Consider the following 15,020-nt stretch of genomic DNA (forward strand, 5'->3'; position numbering starts at 1 on the left):
AATCATTGCTGAAAAGGCTTATATTTAGTATCAACTTGAGCTCTTATCTTCTGCCATACCCTCTACTACACCTTCAAAAGCATCCACATCGCCTCCCCCATCTTCATCTCAACCAACACAACCCATTGTAGTTCCCATCCACCATTCTCCAGGAGTCATGGCGAGATTTGCACTCTTAGTGTTACTTGTGTTAGAGTCGGTCTAGTAGCCCTCCATCAGCGATCAAAGCTCTTTGCATTTGCATTAGTAGGTGTCTCATCAGTGTCATCTTATTGCATTCCATTAGGCATGCCATAACCCTGATGGAGGAGCTTGTGTCTTTATTCCCCTCTTGGCACTGCTGGATCCAGTTTGTTTCAGTCAATAAAATTCTTTACAGGGTCATTGGTCTTGTCTTGAAGTCAAGGTCCTAGGTTTAGGGTTTAGTCCAATTTTGTCTTTTGAGGTCATGTCTTTAAGGTCAATAAATGCCCAGCAGGCCAGAGGGATGTCCATCAAAGCACCACTTCAGAAGATTTCATATTGTACAGCTAATTTTTACCTTGAGTTCAAAAACCCTGTTTTTGAAGGCAAGGTCATTTTCTCATTTTTTGTAAAAATTTGTAAAAAATTCAAACTCTCCAGAAGTTGGCATGCAGCCCTGGTCTCCTTTTCCAAGACTCCTCAGAAGCTATCCCTGCAAAAATTTTCAAGAAAAAGCATCATTTCAACCAATTTCATGTCAAAAAGGAAACCACAAGTCAGCAGCAATTAGTTTTAAAAAGTGTCATTGCATAAACATTATAAAGTGGGTTTGAGGGGAAATAAATTTAAATCAAGCTTATAAAAGCCCCTCTCTCCTCATTTTGTAATTCATTTGCCTCCAAGACTCCAAGAGCAAGTGTGAAAGGCGATTTAGTGTGAAACTGGGCGAATTGAGCGACAACACCTGCGCGCTACGCATCAGGGCCCGCGCGCTACGCGTTGGGTGCGCGCTACGCGTCAGGGCACACTCTGCAGTGGAAGAATTGGTCGGGCGCTACGCGTTGGGCGCGCGCTACGCGTCAGGACCCGTGCGCTACGCGTTGGGTTTTCACCTACAGAAACCGCCAGTGAAGCTTCAAAACGACCTCAAATCTCCTAAGTTTTACAGGTAGGCCTCCAATCATCAATATGTTTTTTTGCTTGCTAAAGAAAATAAGCATGGAAAATGTGTTAAACACCAGCAAGTATGAAGCATGAAGAAAATCATATGTATCATGTTAAAAATTTCAAATTGCAAGTGAAACTAGGGTTTTGAGTTTGCTGCCCAAGGTCATTCTTTTTCAATCCCTCATTTCCCCACATTCCCATTATCACCTCCCTTGTCATCTTCACCTAATCTCCCTAACAAAAAATCAAAAGCCCTAAAACCCTACCTATCCCTAAAATTCAATAAAATCTCCCTAAACCCTACCTCCTATCAAACCCCTGCAAACTATGATTATGTGATGGTGTATGTGTCATAATTCCTTCCCTAAATTCCCTTTTATATATATTTTCCCTAAATCCCCTCAAAAGTCCCCCTCCCTAACATCTCCCTTGTGTTTTTTGTCCCCTTGGAGCAGCATTCAAACAGTCAAAACAACAGGGCATTTGAGCAGAAGCAGCAGTACATTTCAGCCATTTTGCTCTTGAAACCATGTCAGAAACCGAAACAGACTATGAGCAAAGTGATGACCGTGAGTCAACACCGGAGGTTGAGGTGCCAAGGAGGCCTCACAGGGGTGGTAAGGGTGGTCAGCATGTGAGAGAGGAGCCCACCTCTTTGGCCTATTTGCAAGCTTGTCCACTTGCAGTCACATGTTTCCGTCATCAATCATGCTATGAATATTGCGAGAGAATTTCCCACATTCAGCACCACAGGGAATTGGTCCGCTTGTTTGTTTTGCATTTACACAACGGGCATGTGAATCTTGCAGGGGTGGATTTTACATTGTCACCTGAGATTGTTGCTCAAGCAACAGGGATACCCAATGTTGGAGAAGAATGGAACAAGCGCCAGCTGTTGGACAGATTTCAGTATGAGCCCTACATTAAACCTGTATATATGAGGCACATGACTGGTGTATTTCCTTTCAGATTCTTGAGGGATGAGTATGCGCCCTTGATGAGGCTCATCATTCGCTATTTCACCTGTGAAGGCAGATTTTCACGTTTGTATTCGTACCATATCCGCTTGTTGATGCATTTCACACGGGTACGGATGATGAACATTCCTTTCTTCATGTGTCAGAATATTGAGAGGATGGTGCCCTTGGTGCAGAGAAAGAGCCCAGCACAGCAACACAGGAGCATCTACCATTATGCTTTGATCAAGATTGTGGTCATGTATCAGTTGGCCTAGCAAGGTATTCCATGGGAGGATTTCATCTCTCGAGATTTCTTCACAGCGCCACCACCCCCTGAGGTTGTTCATGAGGAGGGAGGACCTTCACAGCAGTATGACATCCCTGAGCCCAGACATGTCAGCTCCCCTCCATTGGTCACATATCAGAGAGGCCACAGGGCCTTATTTGCATCAGCTCGGCGAGTATTTTCTCCACATCAGGTGGAAGGGGTCTCGCCTTCTTCGTCAGCACCGCGAGTGTTATCTCCACACCAGGTGGAAGGGGCCTCGCTTCCGACAGCAGCACAGGTATCAGAGAGGGGCAAGCAGCCCATGATTGAGGAGGGATTGTCAGGTGATCCAGATATTGACATCATTGATCTTGACACCCGTTCTCCTAGCCCGGAGCTTAAGGAGATCATTCAGCAACGGGAGGCTGAAAATCGCTTGTTGCAAGAAAAATTAGAGATGGCACAATGTACAATCACATATTTAGAGCAGCGCAACAAGCAATTAGAGGATGAGCATACTCTCGATGAGTTGCGGAGGATCCATGAAGACCGCAACTTGGCTCGTAAGAGACCCGGTGATTTGGTACCCATTGAGCGAGAGGCTATGCTTCTCCGGGTCAATGCTCATTTGGAGAGGTTGCTGGCCAAGGCTAACAAAGATAAGGACATGCTCCGGAACATGAAAAACCATTATTGGGCTCGAATGCACGTATGTAAGGCAAAAATGAAGGTGCTCAAAGGACGGTTGGCCAAGGCACTAAAACGAAGAAAAAGGCCCGATCCCCTCCACATCTTGGCTGAGGCTTCCTTGAGGGAGCATGGTGCTAAATGACTTACCTCCAGCACAAATTTCAAAAAATTTTGAGCATTTTTGGTCATTTGTGAATTTTTGGGGCAAAAAACAGGTTTTCCTCCCCAACGCGTAGCGCGCCGCGCGCTACCCTGAAGATGGGCAACTCCATTTCATGAAAACTCAGCATTTTTGGATTTTTCATGCAAAAATACACTTGCTCAGCAATTTCCAAGAAATTTCACCAAGTTTTGAGCCTCCAGAAGGTCAAAAAACAAGCAAAAAATGACTTTCTGCCACCTTTTTGACACACAGGAAGCAGTCTTGGGAGATTGCAATTTTGGAGGGGCCAATGGACACCAAATTCAGAAATTCCACTTGGGTTGGAAAGTATACATCCATACCTTTCCAACAAGCCCACTTTTTCCTCATTTGGACTCCGGGAAGTGCCTCAAAAGAAGGCCCAAAGGCACGCTACGCGTTGAGATTCAGGGCGCTACGCATCAGGCTATTTTCACAGAAATGCACCTACAGCTCAGCGAAACGCAGTTTTGACTAGGTTTGAATTTTTGGAGTGAATTTTGATCCTCCTTGATGTAAATGATGTAATTTTATGATACTTTGACACTTATTTATCTCTTCTAGAAGATTCATTCATGAAATAGGCAAAAATTTAATGAATGAATTGGTTTCCTAGCTTATAGAGGCAAGTTGTTTTGACTGCCTAGATTTTAGTGCTCAGTTTGGAATTGGTTGAAACAGCTCCTAGGATAGTGAGCTAGACTCCTAGAGGCAAGGAAAGATGTTAGATTGCCTATATTATGTACTTTCTTGGTCATTTTCATGGTTGGACTCTTGAGGGAGAAAGCTTCTATTGTATTACTCATTGTATCTCTGCAATTTTGGCAAAGGAAGAAAGACCAGGGTTTTGCAGTCCTTTTTGGGATTCCTGTGGTTACATGTATTGATGGTGTGTTTCTCTTTGTACTTGTAAGTTTGTTATGTGAATCATCTTCTTACTTTTCCTTCTGCAAATTAGGCAAATGAGGTGTTAAAGTAGAATTCATGATTGCCATGCTCTGCTTTTAAGTTTGCTTAATATCAATGTTTTCATCTGTTTAAGGAGAACTCAAGGTGTTTACTTGCTCTCCTTAGCTCCTCACCAGTCATTCTTGCCCATCTGACTCTTTCAAAGGCATCAATACAGTCTCCTACCTTGCCCCAAAGAACCCCCTGCAAAAACTGTGTCCAATCCCCACACCCAAAATTACCTTTCCCCGATTTTCCACCAAAATCCCAAAAATCTCAAATCAAACCTTTTATCAGTTTACTAGCCTAAAATCAGTGTTCTTTATTGGTTATCTCCTCCCTTTGAAGATCTTTTCCGAGATATACCGGAGAGAGCCCTCTCCTGCCCCGTAGGGCTAGCTACGAGGCTAAGTGGTTTGATGTTGCCTTGGAGTTTGCCTTTCTCAGCCTGAGGTGAAATTTCAAGCGCTAACAACTTGGTCAGTTGGCAGATTTACCTCAGACCTATGGCCAGATGCTTCCTTTGTTTGATGGTAGCTCAGGAGTCACAGTGCAACAACATATTGATAAGATGGCTGATTTCATTGACTTAGAGGAAGTTGATGAAAATGATGCGAAAATGAGACTAATGGCTTAAAGTTTTTCTGCGGATGTCAAAAAATGGTTCCATGGTTTGGTAACTCACTCTATTGATACTCCTTAGAGGTTGAATGAGTTGTTCTTAGCCAGGTGGCAGGAAAAGAAAAATCCATTACAGATCTTGGCGGAATACAACACATTGAAAAGGAATCCTAACGAGACAGTTCAGGAATTCACTATAATGTTCAATTAGATCTACAATTCGATTCCGGATAACATGAAACCTCCACCTGATTTGGCACTTCAGCATTACCTAGATGCTTTTCATCCGGACATGGCTTATCAATTGAGGGAGAGAGATCCCACAACTCTGGAAGACATGCAGAACAATGCGGTAAGTGTGGAAGAAAACTTGATGGTTAAGAAGTCTCAATTGAAACATGAGAAACTGGAAAAGAGAGTGACCATCAAAGAATAACCCTCTTCTTCCACCAATCTTAAGCTAGATGCACTGATCAGAACCATGGAAAGAATGGCTGACTGGATGATAAATTCGGATAGACCTCAGGAACCCCAAGTTAGAAATCCTAACTCAGAAATTAACAGCAACATCATTACAGGATAAAACAAAGAGAGCAGAAATCTTTTGAAGCATCGACATCTCAGCAACCAATTCAGACACCCTTGCAGCAAAATTATGCTCAAGGAGAGTATGATGATGAAACAAACCCAATCATTGAGGAAAATCACTTCTTTAGGGAAGATCACCATCCCATTTTCTTGACTGAAGATGAGAAGTATGTCGAGAAAGTGGAGGATCCTAAAGATGAGGATTACATACTAGCAAGCGACAATGCATTGGAGACCCAAACCAATGATTATCAAAGAGGATATTTGAATGCACTTAGTTCTCAGCAGAAGCAATATTCTTTGAGGAATAGGGATGTCCCAATCACTCCTATTCAGAAAAGGACATCACAACAGAAAGATACCCAACATAAATCAAATCCTCAAGGTAGTCAAAGAAAAGGTAAAGAGTTGGCAGCAACCGATCAAAGCAGAACAAAACAGCCATCTACAAGCAGTCCAAACAAGGATCATGACAGTCAAAAGAAGGATCAGATACCAAGAGATTTTCCTGAGAAGAGAGACAATGTCCAAAGAGAGGTAGATAAATTTAGTTCTTTCAATATAGAAACTAAAATTTCAAAGTTGAAAGTGTCAATCCCTCTTATTGAACTAGTCAAAAATAGCCATTACAAGTCTGATATAGTTAAAATGCTCAAAGTTGATCCTATGTCTGACATGGTTAATATTGAAGATGACCAACCTGAATTGATTTTTGGTCCATCTGTAGATGGTCAGTCAGGAGATAGTGATGTTCCTCCATTTTATCTCAGTTTAAGAATCCACCAATTCATTCTTCACAACTCCATGCTTGACTCCAGAGCCTCTCATAATTTAATGCAAAAAGCCATCATGGAAAGGTTGGGTTTAGATATAACTCATGAATACCATGACTTGTATTCTTTTGACTCCGGTAAGGTTCATTGTCTTGGCCTAATCAAAGATTGGGTAGTATCCATGGATCAAATCCCTGCAAAGAATGTTTTAATAGATGTGGTGGTAGCTGATATACCACCATGGTTTGGCATGTTATTGTCGAGATCTTGGGGAGCGAAATTAAGAGGCACACTGCAGTTAGACTTATCTTATGCTACCATCCCGGTTTTCAGGAAATTGAGAAAGTTGTACCGAGAAACCAAAATGAAGTTCATGATAACTAGCAAGGATAAGCCTAACAATCATCCTATAAATGTTGTACATACAGATTTAGAGTATTTTATTTTATATAATGATAGTGGACTGAACGATGTAGATAGTCAGCTTCTAGAAATTAAAGATGTACCAGAGATTTTCAACACTATAAGGACAATTTTAGATCAAGAAAAAGAAGAGTTGCCAAGTTCATTCGAACAACCATCAGACAAGGCACAAAAAGGTTCAGATCAGCCATCAAAGAAGGTAATGGAAACTTCAGAAGAGTCTAAAGTGAAAGTTCAGAAAATTGACCCAAAACAGAAAAAAATATGTACAACCCTTAGAAGAGGAAAGTGGCCTTTGGACCATGGACTTTGATGGTGCTCTTGGGAAAGACGGAGCAGGTATTGGCATTTGGATTCGAAGTCCACATCATCATCAGCAAGGTAATCTCCCTCAGCATGTTAGATTGTGCTCATACAAGTTGGCTTTTGATTGCACTAACAATGAGGCGGAGTACGAAGCGCTGATCACAGGTTTGAAGATCTTGAAGAGGTTAGGTGCGCAAAGAATTTCCGTGTATGGTGATTCTAACTTGTAATCAAGCAAGTTAAAGGTGAATATCAAGCTCACCATCTGTGAATGAAACAATATAGAAATGCAGTTTTAGATATTCTTAATATGTTTCCTGAGTATACTCTTTCAGTTGTACCGAGAAGTCAGAATCTTATGGCAGATTCATTAGCTACAGCCGGAATTAATTTCAAAATCCCCATCTTTTAAAACAAGAAGTTTGAGGTTCATCTGAAGCATTGGCCCTCAATTCCTGACAACTTGTGATATTGGAAATTATTTTGGGATGAGAAACATGTGAATAACTTTCTTCAGAGTGAAGGAGAGTTTGAAATTTTTTCCATGGATGAATTTTACAACGAGGATGATCATATCATTGAAGCAACCCAAGTTGATATATTATAGATGAAGGAAAACAATATTTCGAAAGGTCTGGTACCTTTGGAAGACTCATTTGATCAGGATGACATAGAAAGGAAGCCTACATTGGTTCCTACAGAGAAAGGTGTCGAAGACGTGAACATCGGAACAACAAACAAACCAAAAATGATCAAGTTGTCCAAAACATTGTCTCCTGAAGTAAAAGAGAAATATATTGATTTATTGTCTGAATTTTCTGATGTTTTTGCTTGGGATTATGCAGATTTGAAGGAGTACGATAAGAAAATAATTCAGCATACCATCCCAATCAAGCCTGATCAAAAACCATTCAAACAAAAGCTAAGGAGGATTAACCGAAGGTTTCTGCCATCCATAGAGAAAGAAGTTAACAAACTTTACAAGGTGGGCATCATTGGTCCTATCAAATTTTCTGATTGGATATCGAATCTAGTCCTAACGAGAAAGAAGACCGGGGAGATTAGGCTCTACGTAGACTTCAAAAACTTGAACAAAGTGTCTCTGAAAGATAATTACCCACTTCCAAAAATGGACCATATCCTTCAGAGAGTTGTGGGCGCTTCCCGGCTGTCACTTTTGGATGGCTACTCCAGTTACAATCAAGTTTTAGTGCATGAAGATGATTAGGACAAGACAACATTCACCACACCTTGGGGCACATTCAAATATGCAAAGATGCCATTTGGTCTCAAAAATGCAGGGGCCACTTTTCAGTGTGCCATGGACATAACCTTTTCAGATGAAAAAGATGTTTTCTTGGTTGTATACTTAGATGATGTAACCGTGTTTTCACATTCACATGATGAACATTTGCATCATTTAAGAGTCATTTTTCAGAAGTGTAGAAAGTTCAGGATCTCTCTCAATCCAAAAAAAAGTCTGTTTTCTATGGAGGAAGGTAAAATTCTCAGCCACATCATTTCGAAAGACGACATCCAGATTGATCCTTCACGAGTAGAAGCCATTCAACAAATTGATTTCCCTCGCAGCAAAAAGGAAATCCAAGAATTTAATGGTAAGATGAATTTCTTACGCAGATTTATTCCTAATTTAGCTGAACATCTTAGAGAAATGACCAATATGTTAAAAAAGGATAATGAGGTGAAATGGTCCGAAGAAGCCCGCAAGTCCTTTCATGCAGTGAAGCTTGCCTTAACCACTGCCCTTGTTTTGATTAGTCCTGATTACACCGATGATTTTATCATATTTTCATTTGCTTCTGAGCATACTATGGCAGCGGTACTAATGCAAAAAAGGGATAAAACCGAGCTGCCAATTGCATTTTTCAGTCGCAACATCAGGGATGCAACCCTTAAATACAATATCATTGAGAAACAGGCCTTGGCTTTGGTAAAGGTAGTCAAAGATTTCAGAGTTTACATTTTACATTCGCATACTCTTGCTTATGTGCCTAATGCAGCGGTAAAAGAAGTCCTTGTGCAGAATGACCCGGAAGGTAGAAGAGGTAGATGGATAGCAACACTATTAGAATATGATCTTGAGATCAAGCCTACAAAGTTGATCAAGGGTCAAGGCTTAGCCAAACTCATGGCCGAGTCAAACCTTCATGCTCTAGACATCAACCTTGTGGCAGCATTATCCGATAATCAAGAAGTGGATCTCATTCAGGTATCTGAAATCTTTCTATCATCTCCACGATATTATGATATTATTTATGTACTTTAGCATCTAAATCCTCCTCCAGGCATGTCTAAGGCTAAGAGCAGGTCATTAAAGTTGAAGGCTTCCAAATATTGTATCATGGACAATGCACTTTATTGGAAAGATCCTGGAGGTGTGTTGCTGAACTGTTTGACCAAAGATGAGTCCAAAGAAGTAATAAATGACTTCCACAAAGGAGATTGTGGGGGCCACTTGTATTGGAAGACCACGACCAACAAAGTACTGAGAGCGGGTTACTATTGGCCTACACTTTTTGCAGATATCTACAAGGCAATGATGAGTTGTCATGAGTGTCAGGTTTTCCAAGGTAAAAGAAAACTTCTTCCTTTGCCTCTACAACCAATATCAGTAAATGCACCTTTTCAGCAGTGGGGCCTAGATTTCATAGGTGAGATCAATCCATCATCATCCGCACAACACAAGTGGATATTGACAGCTATGGACTACTTTACTAAATGGATTGAAGCAATCCCAACCAGGCAAGCAACTGATTCAGTTATCATTCAGTTTTTAGAAACTAATATCTTGTCCCGTTTTGGTTGTCCTAATAAGAAAACAATGCGACAACATTCAAGTCCAAAAATATGACTGAGTTTTGTGACAAGTACAACATAAATTTGGGGCATTCAACAACATACTATCCACAAGGAAATGGTTTGGCAGAGTCCTCCAATAAGTCTTTAATCAACATCATCAAGAAACTGTTGGAGGCCAACAAAAATAATTGGCACAAAAAGCTGATCAATGCATTGTGGGCAGATCGGGTGAGTAGCAAGAAATCTCTTGGGATTTCTCCTTTTCAGATTGTATATGGAGTAGATATTGTTTTTCCTACATCATTAGCAGTCCCAGTCATGAAATTGTTACAAGAAGCGGGAAGTGAAGAGAATGATATTCAATGCCAGATCAATCAAATGATTCACTTAGAGCAGACACGGGATGAGGTATTTCAGAACACCTCCAAGCTTCATGAGAGAATAAAGAGGATCTATGACCAGAAAACAAAGGAAGATGATTTCAAAATTGGAGATGTGGTACTTCGTTGGGATGCTAGAAACGAAGACAAGGGTAAACATGGCAAATTCGAGAACTTATGGAAAGGCCCTTATCAGATTTCAGATTTCTGGGGACAAAATGCTTTCTTGTTGGACGAGATGAATGGAGAACCATGCTTAGGAGGACCAATCAATGGTAGGCTCCTAAAGCATTCTTTTCTCAATTGTCCTGGTTTCATTATACATACCTTTTAAATTTTCTGCAAGTGTGAATTTGAAGATCATTGGAGTTCGGAGCCCGAAGTGAAGGCCATGGAGCTTCATTGATTTTCTACCATTTTAGTATTTAGTCCTTAGTCATGTAAGTCAGTTTTGAGTCATTTTGAATTATTTGAGTTGTCATCATTTACTCATGCATCCCAGTTTGAGTTTTTGACTATATTGGCCCATATGGTTAGGCACTTGGTCTATGGTGTTCTTGGCACCTCCAAGGAGCTGCCATCCCCAAATAAGGCCAATGTTAGAGTCAGTATTTTCATACTTCCATCAGTGATCAAAACTCCTCTTTTATATCATATTAGTGTCCCATTTGAAATTTTTATCATTCCACCTAGGTCATCATGTAAAAATTTACTCATTGATGGTAGCCCAAAATAAAAAATGACACCCCCCTCTCAAAAAATTGGTATTTGTTGGCCCACCTTCATGTGTCTTGCTGAGCATCCATTGACTATAAAGGCTCATTTCATCATGTTTTATGTCAGTCAAGTCCACCTAAATTCCAATCATTCAAGGTTTCATTAGGTCACCTAGGTTTCATTTTCACAAGGTCCAATAAAGCACCATCTCACTGCAAAGTATGAGAGTAAGGCAAATAATATCCCTTTTTTCAGTCAAATAAGGGTTTACAACTATGAAACCTTTGTTGTTGAAGTTCCAAATTTGATTTTAAGCAAGAATTTCATTCCAATTTGTAACTTTATTTCAAAAGAGAGATGTAACATTTTTTATTTTATTTATGTAATTTTATGTTTATCATATGTAATAAGTCACCATTTTAGTTGTTTACTCAATTCCATTGCCAAAAGCTCAGCATCATCCACTTGCAGAGAAAAAAGTCAGAAGTCAAAGAGCATTAGTGTGAAAATTTGAAAAGTGACATGAAACATTAGAAAATGGGTTTTCAAAGCATAAATTAAACCCATTCAAATATAAAAGCCCTCAAAGACATCAATTCAACATTCATTTGCACTCCTACACTCTCAAAGCATCCTCAGTAAAAGGCAATTTTTGAGAAATTGGGCCTCAAAACGCTGAGTGTTTCCTAAGGGCGTTGCGCGCCTGTTAAGAGAGGGCGCGTTTGACCAGATTGTTGCGTGTTTGCCCGAAAACATCTAGAGATTTCCCAAAGAGCACTACATCATCTCCAAGATTCAAATTGTGTCACCAACATGCTCCAAAAAACAAGTAGGTTGAATTCATATAACTCCTCTCCTCCACAATTGATTTATATGATGTTTCATTGTGTTTTGGTGTCCTACTAAATTCAAAACCCTAGTAACATAATCCCATTCCTAAATTCCATTTCCTAGCTTCCCACTACCATTCCTACATTTCAAAACTACCCCCTGTCACCTCCCTCATATCACACATCCCCATTTCCATCTCCTCAATTTCCTCACACCATTCCATACTCTCTACACCTACATTCCATTTCATCATCTCCCTAGGGTTTGACTCCAATAACTCATGGCAGAAGAAGAGAACATAAGTCATAGTGAGGAAGAAAGACAGGAGAGGAGGTTATCTAAGAAAGGAGGGAGAATCATTAGACATGAGCCAACCAATACCAAAGAACTCATGGCATCTCCCATCACTGTGACAAGCTTTAAGCATGTGGGCTGTTTTGAGTTTTGTGAGAAAGTACAAAGGATCCAACATCATCCTGTGTTGACCAGATTATTTATCACCAACCTCCATGACAACTAGGTAACCCTTGCTGGTGTCACCTTCACTGTATCTCCTGCTATCATATCAGCTGCCTCTAGGATCCCAAATGTTGGGGGAAAATGGTTTAAATAGGGAGAATTGGATCATTTCTATTATGAGCCATATCTTAAACCAAGGTATAAGAATGAGAGAAAGAGGATTTTTCCTTTCTCTTACCTCCTAGACAGATATGTTCCCATGATGAAAATCATCATGAAGTACTTCACTTGTGAGGGTAGGTTTTCTAGGCTTTATTCCTATCATATCCAGCTACTCATGCATTTCATAAGAGTCAAAATGCTCAATATGCCCTATTATATTTACCGAAGCATTGACAAGATGTCATTCATTGCCAAAAAGAAAGATTATTATCATCAAATGCAAAGTATCTCTCACCACTCTCTCATCAAGATGATAGTCCTCCATTACCTTGATGAGATTAACATTTCATGGGACACCTTTATATCCAATGAGATTTTCACTGTCCCACCTATTCAACATGGCTAAGAAGCACCTTCATCATCTCATCCACCCACCTCCATTCCTCCACCTTAGCCCATACATCATTCGTCTTCATCTAATGAGTCAACCACACCATCACCTCCATCATCACCATTTCATGAGCCTATTCATTCACCTGTCAGATATGAAGGCAGTGAGTAAGAACACATTGAGCATGGTGAGAGCAGCAAGCCCAAAAGGGCTGGTTTAGGTACCTTGATACATACATATTAGAGAGGGTATAGGAAAGTGTTTGCCCCACAAATTGTGGGAGGGGCCTTGCCTTCTTCATTAGCAAAGCAGGTATGGAAGGGTAAGGAAAAGGTGATAGAGGCAGAAATCCAGCTGCAGGAGGAGGACCTCCATGAGACAGAGCCGGATTTTCACTTAGTTGACCTAAGTGAAAATGATGACAGTGAGAACACATCCATTGTCATCAAGGAGAAGAATTCACTCATAGGAGAGCTCCAGGTCAACTTGTAAAGATCCAAATACATTATTTCATACTATGAGTAGGAGAACAGGTAATTTGAGGTCAAACATTAGGTCGTGGAGATTCAACTCATCAAAGAAAAGAGAGAGGCTGAAAAGGCTAAGGCTTACTTGATGAGGCATATGGAGAATACAGTGACTAGCTGGAGGAACAGGTGCCAAGAAGAAGGCCATGGACTAGAGGCCTAAATAGAGCTTTGGAGCTAGAAAAGAAAAGGGGGCAAAACTAGCTAATGAGCTCAACCTAAATGAGCAATTTGCCAAAATGGTAAATGAGAACCGGGAACATTGGCTCAAGAGGGTGAATGGTCATCTTGAGAAACTCCTAGACAAGGCCAAAAGGGATAATGAAATTCACAAGAAGATGGCTAAACATTATGCCTACAGAGAAAGGATTTCCAGGGCAAAACTCAAAGCTGCAAAGGAGAAGATTGAAGCCTTGACCAAGAAAGAGGAGAAAAGGAGGCTAGAAATTCTTGCTGAGGCATCACTCCATGCCTCAAACACATGATCAGCTATCATCCCACCAATTTTGACAAGTTTTGAGCAAATTTTTCAATTTGTGAATTACTGTGTTTTTTGAGGCATTTTTAACATAGTAAAAAGGTCAAACGCGCAACACCTAGGGCACTGCGCTCTTTTTGTCAGAGTCATTGGATTTAGATTGATGAGGACATGCACCCTGTGCATTTTCTAGGCATTTGGAGACAAATAGGTTAGTCAAAAAGGTCAAAAACCACCAAAAAATCACCTTTTTGCCTCATTTCTGGCTTGGGCACTGCACGTTTACTAGTCTTGGGAGATTGAGTTTTTGACAATGAAAATGAGCTCCAAATTGAACACTGAAGACATATCTAGAAACTAGACTTGAAGGGCTTTCCAACAAGCCTTCTCGGAGCAAATTTGGACACCAGAAAGGCACTCAAAAGTAGTCCTAAACTTGGAGGGCGCGTTTGACAAAGAAAGGGTGCGTTTGACAAAGAGAGGGCGTGTTTGATAGTCTTCTCCAATTTTCTAAGTTTCTCTCCTATTTTGATTTTCACCTTGGAAAATTATGATTTTACTTATGTAAATGATCAAATTGGATATAATTATCATGTTTTTACTATTAGCTAGGGTAAATGCATTAGGTAAATCAAGTAGATGAGGTGTAATGAATAAGTTCATTTAGGATAGGAATGAGTCACTTAGACCATCCTACAAGTTAGATATCACTTCATATTTGTGTATAATGTCTTCCTCACCTCATGGATTCGACCCCTAAGGATGAGGGGAAGTGGTTTTCATGTCTATTTAGTCCCTTTCTTCACCACAGAGAAGGGTTGGAATCAGTTGGATGTTTGGCTATTGATTAGAGACACTAGTGTAATCAGTATTTGGCAGAATTTAATGAATGAGTTGCAACTATTTTGGTGGAATACCTATGGTATGGAATTTTGACATAGTTTCTTCTTATGTTGCATATGTGTGAATGCTTTGTACTCCCAAGTTTCACTTCATTTCTATGATATGTTGATTTTCAAGTTGATGAACAAAATACATCTTATATGCTCTGTTTTTGGGAAATCTTCATAATTTGTCCAGTTTCTTCAGTTTAGAAAGAATAAATGCTTGTCTTGCTCTTTCTAGCACCTCATCGGTCTTATCCATCTCACTTCATAACCTTAAAGTGTTTGAGTGCCTACCTACCTTGCTCCATGAGATGTTTGCAATCATACCCTCATTTGCCCTGACCTAGTCTTTTTGACCTAATCCTCTTCCAACAATCCCAATCAAATCAAATCAAAACCCTGAGCTACTATATCTAGCCTAAAAGCCTAATCCATCCAACCCTCTTGGCTGTGATCCTTAGGAAAGATCCCTCTTCGGCT

This window comes from Pinus tabuliformis, chromosome Q, assembly GCF_031772625.1.
Source record: "Pinus tabuliformis cultivar Carrire ecotype Pingquan chromosome Q, CPIR1, whole genome shotgun sequence".
NCBI classification, from domain to species: domain Eukaryota; kingdom Viridiplantae; phylum Streptophyta; class Pinopsida; order Pinales; family Pinaceae; genus Pinus; species Pinus tabuliformis.